The sequence below is a fragment of the Triticum urartu genome, chromosome 5A (assembly GCF_056163025.1).
Source record: "Triticum urartu cultivar PI428250 chromosome 5A, HENAU_Tu73, whole genome shotgun sequence".
NCBI classification, from domain to species: Eukaryota; Viridiplantae; Streptophyta; class Magnoliopsida; order Poales; family Poaceae; genus Triticum; species Triticum urartu.
In genome coordinates, this window is record NC_141877.1 from 650,408,203 (window position 1) to 650,421,209 (window position 13,007).

The following is a 13,007-nucleotide window of genomic DNA, read 5'->3' on the forward strand; positions in this document are numbered from 1 at the left end:
TTTTTTGACTCAAAATAGCGTTTTCACCTTCTCGTGGTTTTACACCTTTTTTTACTTTCCATCTTTTTATTTATTTATTTATTTAGTACTCCTTGTAATTCTTCCGAGAAACGGGCATACATACACATCTCACATGTTACTCGCGGAGAGGGGATCCCTCTTTCTTATCTAGTCCACGCGACCACATCTGGGCGGAGAGAAGCTCGAGGGAGGACGGAGAAGGGGGGCGGAGCGGAGATGATCATCACGGCGGCCCTGGAGGAGTGGATAGGGCACATGGCGGCGGGGGATGCGGCGAAGATGGCCCGCTTCAGAGAGATCTGCGGGTGGTTTCCCGACATGGACACGCTCCACGACGCGGCGATTGGGATCACGGTCTTGGCGACGGAGGCGGAGCGGGCGAGGATGCTTGGAGATGGGGCTCCTCCTATCAAGATCCTCCACTGGGCTATGATGGAGGCGGAGTCGCCGGATCCGCGGTAGAGGAGGAGATGGGCTGCATATAGATCTCGTGTGTCGTCCCCCCCAAATCCAGCGGAGTTTGTGGTGGGGGCGGTCATGGTGATCCTTGTACCGGGGCTGGTGGAGCAACAGATGCCGGGGATGGGAGGAATCACCGTGCCTGCACCAAGGAGGGGGAGAGGCGTGCGCCCGATTCAGATGTCGCGCCGCTCGCCTCGCTTCCCTCGGCGCTCGGCGAGGATTCGGGCACTTGCTCGCGGGTCCGGCGGGCAGTAGGAGTCACTCCGGCCGGTACCCACTTATGGGTGCTATCCGGAGTAGATTCCGATGAGGAATCTTCTGCAGTGTGTGGTATGTATAATCAAACCCCCAATTCAAGTTCATGTTGCTATGGATAAATGTATCATTACCCCATCGAGGGATTTAGGTCAAGATGGCTCATTTGATACTCCTGTTGTTCGTGATAGACGAATGTGGAGATCCATAATTGATTGGGAAGAGGAACCTCGTTGCCCCGAGCTAGGGTTTGAGAGAGAGAGAGGAGAGAGAGAGAGTGGGAGAGAGAGAGAGGAGGGAGAGAGGCGGCAGAGGAGGATATGGCTGGAGCTCAGGGGAGAGGGGGCTGACAGGAACGAGGAAGAGACAATCTTAGCTACCAATAACTGAAGGGGTATGGTGGTGGAGGTCATGGAAGCTATAATGGAAAAAAATCTAGGAACAACTCGAAGGAAAATGGTATTGATCTTAATGGGGAGGTGGCTGGGAAGGTTTTGAATTATGGGGCAAGTGGGGTGATTCAGGGACAAAAAACCTAGGCTGCCCCGAGCACCACACAAGGTCCACTTCTGGTTGATCTGAATAGAATCCAGAGTGGGGATACCCAGCAGTTTAGATCCATAACACTACCCAGTGGATGTCACCAATTGGGAATTTACCTGCCAGATCCCTAATATGGGAATGCAACAAGTGTGATTTCCCCAAATTACTCATGTTGGGGAGAAGGATCCAGTCAAGGGATCTCTTCACAACAACACCATCTTATGGGAGTGGTGGCTATGCCAAACTTTGTGCCTTACTCTGGGGTTGGAGTTAACATGATGACTAATTAAGGTGTGAGAGAAGGGTGTGGTGATGGTGGTATTGGTAATAGTGGAAATTCTCAGTATGTGCTTATGAGTGGGCCCCAATTCTTCAGTCAGATGGATAGATCAAGGAAGATGAGAAATAATGGAAGTGAAGGAGGTGTTGGTGGATAGAGATTGTTATGCTCTAAGTGTAAGGAAGTTGAACATGTTAATAAAGATTGCAGGAAATATGTTCACTGCTATGTTTATGCAAAAAAGTCACACTTGACTGAAGATTGTACTTGGTTCAAACAAATCAAAGCAGTTGCAAAGTATGTAGACTCCGGTGTTTGAAGTTGACTTGGATTCCATTAATATTGAATTTGTGAGATGCAAGGTTGGGCTGTGAGATATTCACAAAGTTCCTGCCTCAACTGAATTAACTACAAAAGATATTCTTATTTTTAGGGTGTTTTTTAGGTTGTTGAGGTAGTGGAACAAGAATGGTACTCTTGTAGTGGAAAAAGAGGAAGTGCTCAGATTAATAATTTAGTGCAGGTGAGACTGATGTGGATACCCTTAGAAATGCTAAAAGGAACAAGGAAGATGAGGCTAACAGAGATATCATTGATTTAGGGAGCCTATCTTTTGCAGAATATGAAGCTAGACATGGGCTAGGTGTAGAAATGATACACTTGCTGATGCATCTGGGCACACAAGACAACAATGTTGCTATGAGGACTGAGGATAATGGGATCGATAAGGATCTGGCTATACAAATTAAGTTGTTGGAGGAGAATAATGCTAGGCAAGCTGCTAAGATAGTAATGGATGAAAAAAGATTGAGAGTGAAGGAGAGAGGAAGGATTTACATATGAGGAAACAACATTTGGAGATACAAAAACAAAACACAGATACTTGAGAGACTGTCGCAGTAAGTGATGGATAAAAAGGAGGTTGAGAATGCTTCCGAAGACAATATAAATATATCTGAAGAAAGTGCAATTACCCAAGATGCAGACGGGGAAGATAATAACATTGATGAGTACAAATACCAATAACATATGGATTTTACTGCTATCCAGGAGTCTCGTTCCTTTGGTACTCCTACGGGGAATATTATTGGTCATGACAAAATTCCTGGTAGTCAAAGGGATGTTGACTGTTAGTTGGGTGTTGTACCTAGCAGACATGATAGGCTGAAAGACATGGATGACCTTAGGGTGGAAGACATGCCTAAGGAGAGAGCACCTGCTAAATATAACTATGGTGACTCTTCTATTCTTGATCTTATGGATATTAATAACACATATCTTCTATCAATGACTTCTTGCATTGGAATTCATTTGGGTTGTATTTTAGACATGATTGATACTTATTGGGGGATTATGAGGAAACTTGAAAATGCCAGTCTTGATATTCATATTAATAACACCCAAAAAAGGAAATATGATGATAATTTTGGCTCACCAGGTCCTATTGACACCGGTGATGCAGATTTAAATGAGCTTTGTTCTAACGGGGACCACTTTGATGTTGATCTTGAGGAGAAGTATCTTGATAACTTAAAGCAAGTTTTCTCCTCCAAGAAAACAAATAATAACTATTCACCTAGCGTTGCTAGGATCAGAAAATGAATTCCTATAAAGAAACTTGTGCTGATAAAAATTAAACAAAAGTGGAAGATATGTTTTCAAATGCTAGGGGTGTGGGAGGTGATGTTAAGAGGAGGTTTATTAGAGATTGTATTTTTGATTTAATATGGATTTCCTCATATTACAAGAAACCATGAAAAATACTTACTCTTAGAATGAATTTCACAATTTTTTGTGGAGGGTCAAATGGCATTGGACTCCTCCTAGAGGAAGATGTGGTGGTAGTCTGGTTGGAATTAACTTGAATTCTCTAGATTAAAGCCCTCGTCCTGATGGTTTTCCAATTCATCGGATATATTGGCATATGGTTAAGTGGGATCTGACGACAATGCTTGATGATTTCCACAAGGTAATTTAAATATTTCCAGATTAAAGTATGGAATCATCACTTTAGTTCCCAAAACTAATGATGCTAAAGAAATTCATAAGTTTAAGCCTATTTGCCTACTAAATGTTTATTTATTTATTTTGCTAAAATTCTTATGAATAGATTGAGTGAAATAGTTGGAAAGTTGATTTCTCCTGTACAAACTGCTCTAGTTAAATGAAGGTATATTATGGAGGAAGTGCTGATATTACATGAAGTTGTTAATTCTATCAATTCTGAGAAACGAAGTGTCGTGTGCTCTTTAAAGTAGAATTTGAAAAAATGATAAAATTAAGTGGCCTTTTGTATGAAAAGTATTAAGTTTGAAGGGTTTCCTTGATAAATGGAATGACTAGATTGTGGAAACCATGAGAGGTGGATCTACGAGTGTTAAACTGAATGATAAGATTGGACCTTACTTTCCTCCTTTTAAAGGTCTTAGGCAGGGAGATTCCTTAATCCCTCTCCTACATGCAGGGAGATTACTTTCACACTGGATTATGAAGAACGCTAGGGAACATAGTTATGTGAAAGGGGTGTTAACTGAATCTAGGGAGGGTGTGTGAACATGCTACAATATGCCAATGGCACAATTTTCCTTCTTCTTGATGACATTGATAGTGCAAAAAATCTAAAGTTTGTCAGCCTAAGAAATAAGGAGGTTTGGGTATCCATAATTTTGAAGCGATGAAGAAGACCCTCTTAGTTAAATGGTCGTGGAAGTTGGAAATGGAAGAGGGGCTTTGGTAGGATATCCTTTAGAAATAAATATGTTAGAAATGTGTGCCTCTCTCGCGTAAAACGGAAAGTGGGAGATCCCAATTCTGGGTTGGCTTACTATTTGTTGGAGGCTTGTTATTCAGCTATGTGAAGAACAGAGTGAGTAATCAGGAGAACATTAGAGTTTGGGGAGATTGGTGGTTGGATGATAAACCACTAAAGCAGTCTTATCCCATGCTATATGATTTGTGTTTCACTAAAAATGTCAAGTTACTTGATGTGTTGAATAATTGGTGGGAAGAATTTAAATCTAGGAGAACTTTATTGGGGGGGGGGGGGGGGTACTTTGATACAATGGGATCCAATTAAAGCTTGTTGTATTGATATATAGGAAGATGAAAAAGACACACTTATCTGGTCTTTAGAATTTGATGGTAAATAATGTGTTAAATATTTGTATAACAAGTCGGTAATTAATGGTTTAAATCTTCCTATAAGTTCGCTTGGAAGATTCCCCTAAAGATCAAAGTTTTCTAATGGTTTGTGGTTGGAAATAGTGTGCTTACTAAAGATAATTTGCACAAAAGAGGGTGGATGGAGACTCTAAATGTATATTTCATGGGGCTGATGAATATATTGATCATCTGTTTTACATTGCTCTGTTGCTAAATTTCTATGGAGTGTACTGCGGTGCATTTTTTGTTTTAATTTTGTTCCCTTGGATGTTAAGAGCCATTTTACTACATGGCTATCTTCTTTTGACAAACTTAGGAAAAAAGAAGATACGCGTTAGGATCTCTGCATTACTATGGTCATTTTGGACTTGCGGAAATGATATTTGAGTTGATCGCAAAAGGGTTGCTGATCCTTTTGGGATTCTATATAAAATTGTCATCTTATTGACTCGTGGTCCATCTTACAGATAAACAGGGAAAATCAAAGGGAGTTGAAGTGTGGAGTAAGGCTTCTAGAGCGAGTATCAAGTGAAAATTATAGCACTTCGAGAAGATGGAACCCGAGAGTGATGAGACTTACTGGTGCACATCTTGCTCTTGAAGATGGTGTCGTTTCTATTATTGTCTTGCTCTAGCTTTAATCCTGCTTTTACTTTGTTTATGTTTCTACATGCACTTTTCTTCTCTTTTGGGAGCAAGCCGGTGTTGGTTGTTGCCTGTAATAGACTCTCTAGGATGTTTAACAATGTCTCTTTCTTTTGTGTTGTTGCTAGTCGGTTGGGTCTATGGATCTTAGTTAGTGATGGGATATTGCCCCCCTTCACTAATGAAGCTTCGTTGATGGGTGCATTTTGGTGGTGTAAGAACAACTATGTTTTTTTTAACGGAAACTGGGGAAAAACCCCGTTCGCTAGAAAAAAAACTTGCGGAAAAAAATATAGTGATGAGAAAGAATTAAGATTGACAGTCACACAATAGAAGTCTTAACTAAATGGTATTAAGAAATGTGGTCCAGAAGCAACACCCCTGAATAGGCGGCGGCGAGGGAGGGGGCGGGGGAGAAATGAATCGGCGGAGGAACCCTCCCCGTCGCCTACGGGTGCGACGAGGGGGGAGGGGAAAGTTTTCCAATTGTCGAATATATGCCCGTCACATTCAAACGGGACAGACGCCTGCGCGACGTGTATCACATTCGGTTTCTTTTTCTTCCCTTTTGAATTGAGTGGATCACGTTCCTCACGAGTGCAGGGTCCACGCAGGGAATGTGGTGGAGAAGGGAGAGACAGAGCGAGGCGTGGCGCGGTTGCACGGTGGGTCTGCTCACTGCTCACTCGCTCGGCGCGGCGCGGCGCGCGGACCGACGCGACGCAAACGGCCGCTCAGAGCCCTGTTCTGTTCTGTAGCTGCTGTATGGCCGCACACGGTCACTGCCAGCCCGTGTCTTGGTCGCGAGACGATGGCACACAGAGTAGGTACCTGGATCCTTTTGTCCTTCTGCTCGGGCACGACGGTAACAATAGACCAGGTCGTGGGTGATGCACCGATGCGGTACTAATCAGATTCAGAAATGTAGAAGCTCCCTTGTCAAACATCTTGGGGAGCCCGGATAATCAGATTCAGAAATGGAGAAGCTCCCAACGTTCACTGATTGACCGCGGTGTGTGTGCGCGTGCCGAAAGGGGGTGGCGAGTCGTCGCGGCTCGGAGCATGGATGATGGATGAAGGGCGCTATGAATATGATCGCGTAGCATGGGTGAAAACTGAAAAGGCGAGGTACGTTGGCCACCGAAATCTCCATGACAGTGGCAACCACATTCGATCGAGTGGGAAATCCCGGACGGACGGACACATCTTCTTCATTCACGGTAGAGTAGACCATGCTGAGCGAGGACGGTGACAAGCATTACCGACGTGAGGTGGCGACCAAGCAGGGGTTTCGACCATTTACTTTTAACCCACGAAGATCAGAGCAGATATATGCATAGCGGTGGTGGTGCGAGACGAGTTACCGGAGTCCTTTTCACCTGCTGCTGCTGTGGTTGGTGGTTGATCGCATGCACTTCCTCCCTGGGAGTTCTGCTGTCACCCGCGCATGTGCGTTTGTGCGTGACGTGGTTAAATAAACTCGTGGGCTCGTGGCGGCTTCGGCAGGTCGCCCGCCCGCCTAATGGAGATGGAGAAGCTTCGCATGCTCGGCCATCGCCGTCGATCAAACGGGTACCCGGGACGAGCTTGTGCATGATTCCGTAATTCCCGGCAAGGATGACATAAGGTCGTGAGGAATTGTCAAGGGAGAGAGTATACGTGCAGATTCAACCAAGCGTATCCACGTTAGAGCATCTACACCGGATACAACATATCAAATCCCTCGGACGGCCACACTAGTATAGTGACCGATGACGTTTCAAATAATCGATTCCACGACCATATACTTCAAATTATAAATCTCAAATCCATACTACTACATGAAACGTAAAACTAATCTTAAGTGGACCTCGTCCGGCTCCACCGTGTCCATGTCCGGTGACCGACTGCGTTCGCCAGAGTGTTGGTATTGTCGCGGGTGAGGTAGTGTAGGACATGGAACACTGACCGGCTCACGGGAGTCAAGGCGTCGCCGTCTTCCATGCCCTGCTTTTCCTTGTCCGAACCCAGAATCCTAACGACGCGGTTGCGGTGCCCGTATTGGTGCACCATAGGGGCGCCGGAAAATACAACTCCGCCTCGCCAACGTAAACCGCCATGAGGGCTGCCGCCGTCTCCCGCTCCTGATGGCTCGCACGACAGGCATGCCGCGTCATGCTTGCGTCAGACGGCGCCCATGCGTTCACCTCTTGCTCGGCGCGCCAACGGAAGGGGGTGCGCGTCAGCCACCACGTTCACACACCAGACAGACCGCAACGCCTCCAGTGAGGCAGCGGTGATATACCTCGCGACGGATCCATGCGTCATTTGGGCGGACGCAATGGATTCTCAACGGAAGGACTCTGAGCGCTGTCGTCGGGCGGCCTCCTCTCGGGAGAGGCGGAGCACAAGTCAGACGGTCATCTCCTCCTTGGGGCCGCGTTGGATAAACTTGAAGTAGACGGATCAAGAGGTGTAGGACTCGTATCCGCTGCCCGCCATACCAGAGAAGGCCGGGGATTGCCGAACGGGAGCTTGGGTGACGGAGTCAAGTGAAGGGGAGGGAAGTGGAGTGGCTAACTGGGCCAGGAAGCGGATTGTGACTCACCGGTGGGTCACAATCAATTTGCAGCGCTTGCAAATAAGAGCCATTTTGAATATAGTTTAACGACTCCTAAAAAATGTCAAGTTTCAACGTCGAAACATAATATGAACACTCCCACAAAAAAAAGTGGCATGAACGTCCGATAAAAATCAATTATTTTGTGCCTACTGCTGATGAAAAAAATGCCATATCTATAACCGATTGAAACTTGGCAGTATTAAATGCATCGTTGAAACTTAAAATCTTTGGTCTGTGCTGGTACGACCACATGCATGCAGTGCAGACATCCTTGGTCTGTGCCGTGCCGTGCATCTCGATCTCGTCTCCCTTGGAAAATGGAGGTACATGCAAGTGTTGTGCAGCTGCACTGGTTTTCCGTGCAGATAATTGGCCTTCTGTTCTTGTGGGTATGATTGTTTACTTATTTATATAAGGTGGAAAACAACAACAACAACAACAACAACAACAAAAATCCTCAAAGCGTGAAGAGTTTTTTTCTTTTTGAGATCGACATGACGAGGTGAACGGCGGGCAACGCATGTAGTGCAGTGCAGTGCAGTGCATCACTTTCTTCTGTCCCCTCGTCGTGCGTGTGCGTCACCCTCTTCAAACATCTTGGCCCGGATAAGATTCGGAAATGGAGAAGCTCCGGCCCATAGAGTACAACGTTCACTGATTTAACTGCAGTGTGTGCGTGACGAAAGGGGGTGGTGCGTCCTCGCGGTGCCAGATTGATAATGGATAGATAGATAGGGAGTAACATCGCATCGCATCCCTAGCATGGATGATGGGGACGTGATGAGTCGATGAGCTCCAAGGTGTACTTTTTTTCCTTTGAAAACGGAGGGTAATACTCATTAATCTACTACCCCTATAAAAGCACGAGAGGGCGGAGAACCAAAACATCATATCCATCGAAACCTTCAATCTGATGGTCTACATCCCTCCAGCATACTAAACGCGTTTTATGCTTTAATTACCCATCATGCCATTACGTTAATTAATTACCCACCATGCCATTAACCCACTAAGAATCCATCGATCGCTCCCGTCGTTCAAAAATAACCGCCCGCACGACCTCTCGCCCCTCCTCCTCCCGCGCCGTTCTCCGCCCCACTGTTCCTCCCGCGGAGCCGCCCGCCGCGCCCTTCGCCGCGGTAGCTGCCGCCGGAGCCACCCATCGCGCCCTTTTTCGCGGGAGCCGCCGCAGGTCATTGCGGGAGTATTCTCGGGAGCCGCTGCGGGAGCCGCCTGTCGCGCCCTTCGCCGCGGTAGTCGCCGCCGGAGCCGTCCGCAATAGGCGTCGTTGGCATGCCACCGGAGGCCCGATCTGGGCGAGAGGAACCATCGCCTCGCTCCTTCGATGCCGGGTCGGGATCCGCTGGCTCGGATCTACGGATGTTCCTCCTCCGGTTAGCCGTGCCAGAGCCCTCCTCCTCCCTTCTCTCTCCCTCTCCTCACTAATCTCTCTTCCCCTCTCCATTCCCGTGCTGCAGGACACCATGGCCATAGACCAAGCTCCGCCAGACCTTCCCTCACGACTGCCGGCCTTCCTCTAGACAACAACGGCGATGCCCGGGTCTGCCCCGCCGCCATTCGTTTCTGCCTTGCCTAGCCGCACTGCGTATCCAGACCACCTCCCCAGATAGCGCCGCCGTCGTCCCTAAGGCGGCGCCGGTCTCGGCCGCGGCGCAGGAGGTGCTGCCGTCGCCGTCCATGTCGTCATCTGGCTGGACCATCGAGGATCTCCTGCAGTTCTCCGTAGGAACACCGATCATGTATCACAAATCAATCAGGTGAATCTTTAAATCAAATCAATCTGGTGACTTTTTTGGTGTGTTATCAATCAGCTTCCATGGGAAGTAGTAACGTTGGAGGGATCCTCACGTTTCCGTTTTTTTGGTGCTAATCGGTCAGATCTCCGTTTGACATGGTAGCTTATGAGCACACGTACCCCGTAGCGTCAAAGGAATACTCGGTTTCAGAGTTAATATCTGTATGTCTGGCTCACCTAAATACTGATTTGATTCACTGCTGGGTAATTGAATAGGAAAAAGAAAAGTGAGGTGCAACTCAAGCAAATAAACGGTACAAGAATGAAGAAGCTAGGTGCAACAAGGTCTGCAAACCAATGTCATTGTTGCAATATTACATTTCTAAAAGTTGAAAAGAGAATGAGAGATAGCACTAAGTAAGTTGCTCTGGCTCTCACCAAGCTAGGTCATCGAGCAGGTTGCTAAGCTTTGCAATTCAGGGGCATGTGGCACTAATTATTCGGTGGGTTGGGCACAGCATGGCACTCAGCAGCCCATAGGAAAGAAATGGTTCTCTAAGTTGGGATGGTGTTGTGATTAATTGTTGGCTTGTTGCCATCAGATTTACCTACATGGTCAGCTTCCAGTGTTGAATTGTTATATGTAGCACCGCAGATGCATATATTATTATTCAGTGTATACTAAAGTGTTTACTTTGCAGAAGAAATGCATGGCGCAGATGGTGTTACTTGCTGTTCTAGGTGTGGTGATCTCAACATTTTTGCTTGACGCTGCTATAAGGTATGTATGTGCCTGGATTTATAACGAACATAGGCCATTCAATTTAATGTTCTGATGCTTAATTTGCCGTAGCTTACTTTTCCATATGCCTGGAACTGGAAAACATTGTTGTTGTTCAGTGGACGCTTAGTGCAACCGGTGATGTTACTATCATTGCTCTTCTGAAAGACCTAGGCGCAAGCAACAATTTCAGTATGATAATCAAAGGAGAATCCTTAATGAACGACGGGTATGCTACTTTGATTCCCAAATTGTTCATCTTTTGATTTTTTAGAATGCGTGTTTTCCCCTGTCTGCATGCCCATTCCTGTGTTTTATTGGGAGCAGTTCCATTCATGAGAATCAAAATGGAATGATTGACTCAGTATATAGATTACAAGTCTATTTGGGCTTTAGAATGTATGCTTCACACTAAAATGTAAAAGTATACATTATATTGGTACAGTTGTATGTGAAATTTAACACAAGGGTATTTTCACTTCATTTTAAAAAAATCACACCATGTAGGAAAAAAGAGACCAGAGGGATTTGGGGATGGGGCAGGGTGGAATGTGTGTGGATGAACCTACTTTGCATATTCTTAAGAAGAAGCAATGGGCAACTCATGTTAATTTGATCCGGGAAAAAGTAACCAACAATGATAATTCTGCCCACAACTGAACTTTGAAACATAGCCAACGCACCCACCACTGGGTTATTGCATAGTTACCAAATTGCGCCATGTACAATTATAAGATTATGTTGGACTGTATTCTTACTAAATAACCTTGCATTCTACTGGGCTGCTATTGAGTTATTTTATTGAATAGTGCTCAGAAAAACTTTTGATGCAGGGCCCATAATAAAGTTTTTGTCAAAAGTTTCACTTGGAGCGTATGTGAATATTTTATAGGTCCAAACTAGATGATACAAAACCATGCTACCAATGCTAATCTCTATCTTCTTTGACCAGTGTTGCTCTGGGCCTTGTATTGGAATTGCATCTCTACTATGGATGGGCTATATTTTCGATGATACAACCATACAGATTTCACTTACCCTCGCAGTCAGATATATTGCTTTCTTCACTGTAAGATAATCAGATAACAGACATATCGAGGCTCTTACATGTCTATTTTTATCTCTAGAAGTACATGATTTGCTCAGTGTTTTGAAATGGTTTATAGCTCCAGTAATAGAATGGTTGTCAAGCAACCCTTTTTGCAACACTGGGATGCTGTTTTAATGGCTTGTGATGGCAATCCAGGGTCATTTCTGGATGCATTCATGTGTGCCGATGAGGTATCCATGTACTCATGTAATATTAAATTTTTTATGTTGTCATTTTCTTACCCTGGTAGTACGACTATGTATAAGGTACTCTGAGACTGCTAGAAAAGTATCTTTGCTTTTAACTATTTCCCCATGAAAGTATGTACTATTTATCTCTGATATTGTGTGTTGATCATTGAACAACTTAATAACTTTTAAGTAATGACTCTGGATAAAGATGACAAAGCAGAGAACATAATCTTGGTGAAGGCATCGCAACGGAGATGGGACGGTGTTAATCTTCAATCAGTATTACATATTAGTGATCTTGAATGCATATTTTTCATAGTTTACTATGTGTGCATGATTGGGAGTAGGTGCTTCTTGGAAAATAATATTGATTGTCTTATCATTTCATTTTCTCATTATATATTTTTTGTATTGGTCAAGACGTGCATTGCACGTGCAAGCTTACTAGTTACACTCCAAGTTGACGGCTGAGTGACCGAACGGAAATCTCCATGAGACTAGTCACAGTGGGGAATAACTTAGAGTAGTCACAGTGTGTATTAACAGTTATACATCACTTTATTTATTAACCTATAGACTCATCTTTTTTGATATGTGTGATGTTACAGTAACTAGCTATGTTACTACATGCCTCTCTTTCTTCATTAATTACATGTCACATCATTTATTTTGACTAAATAAGTGTAATGTTACTACTTATGTTATTTTCATTATGGGTAGTATCAGCCCACGTCCTAGTGGGAAATCTCGGGCGGACGGACACGTCTTGGCGAGTGGATGGATGGGTCGGATTAGATTAGGATTAGGAGGGGCGAGGACAGTGACAGGCATTACCGACGTGACGTGACCACCAAGGGATTTCGACCATTTTATTTACCACCACCAAGAAGAATACAGCGGTGGTGGTGCCAGTTGTTACCGCGTCCTTTTTTCACCTGGTGCGTGATATGGTTAAACTCGTGGAAGCTTCGGCAGGCCGCCCGCCTAATGGTAATGGAGAAGCTTCGCCTGCTCAGCCATCGCCGTCGATCAATGGCAATGGGCAAAAATGCTAGACATATAAAGATTTACAAGTTTTTATAAGCTCTTTTCATCTAACAACCAATCACAAACCTCTTCCTCACTAATTTTCAGGAGGGTGGACCGTCCCGCTCATTTATTAACCAATAAAAACTAACCCATCTGTAAAAATCTGTAAACTGTTTGTACGTGTAGCATT

General features: G+C 45.0%; 2 long non-coding RNA genes across 7 annotated transcripts; both read left to right on the top strand.

Moving 5' to 3' along the window:
* The first annotated feature begins 121 nt into the window (after positions 1-121).
* Positions 122-5,513, top strand: LOC125506373 (uncharacterized). The gene is made up of 2 exons (XR_015603009.1): positions 122-813; positions 5,191-5,513. It is a non-coding gene; the product is annotated as an uncharacterized LOC125506373 (long non-coding RNA).
* A 3,484-nt stretch (positions 5,514-8,997) lies between these two features.
* LOC125511395 (uncharacterized) lies at positions 8,998-12,414 on the top strand. Of its 6 annotated transcripts, none has more exons than XR_007284983.2 (6): positions 8,998-9,748; positions 10,003-10,071; positions 10,173-10,341; positions 10,428-10,507; positions 10,580-10,736; positions 11,460-12,414. It is a non-coding gene; the product is annotated as an uncharacterized LOC125511395 (long non-coding RNA). The 6 variants fall into 6 exon arrangements; XR_015603012.1 differs by having other exon boundaries at positions 10,185-10,341; XR_015603010.1 differs by having other exon boundaries at positions 10,003-10,341.
* The last annotated feature ends 593 nt before the right edge of the window (positions 12,415-13,007 follow it).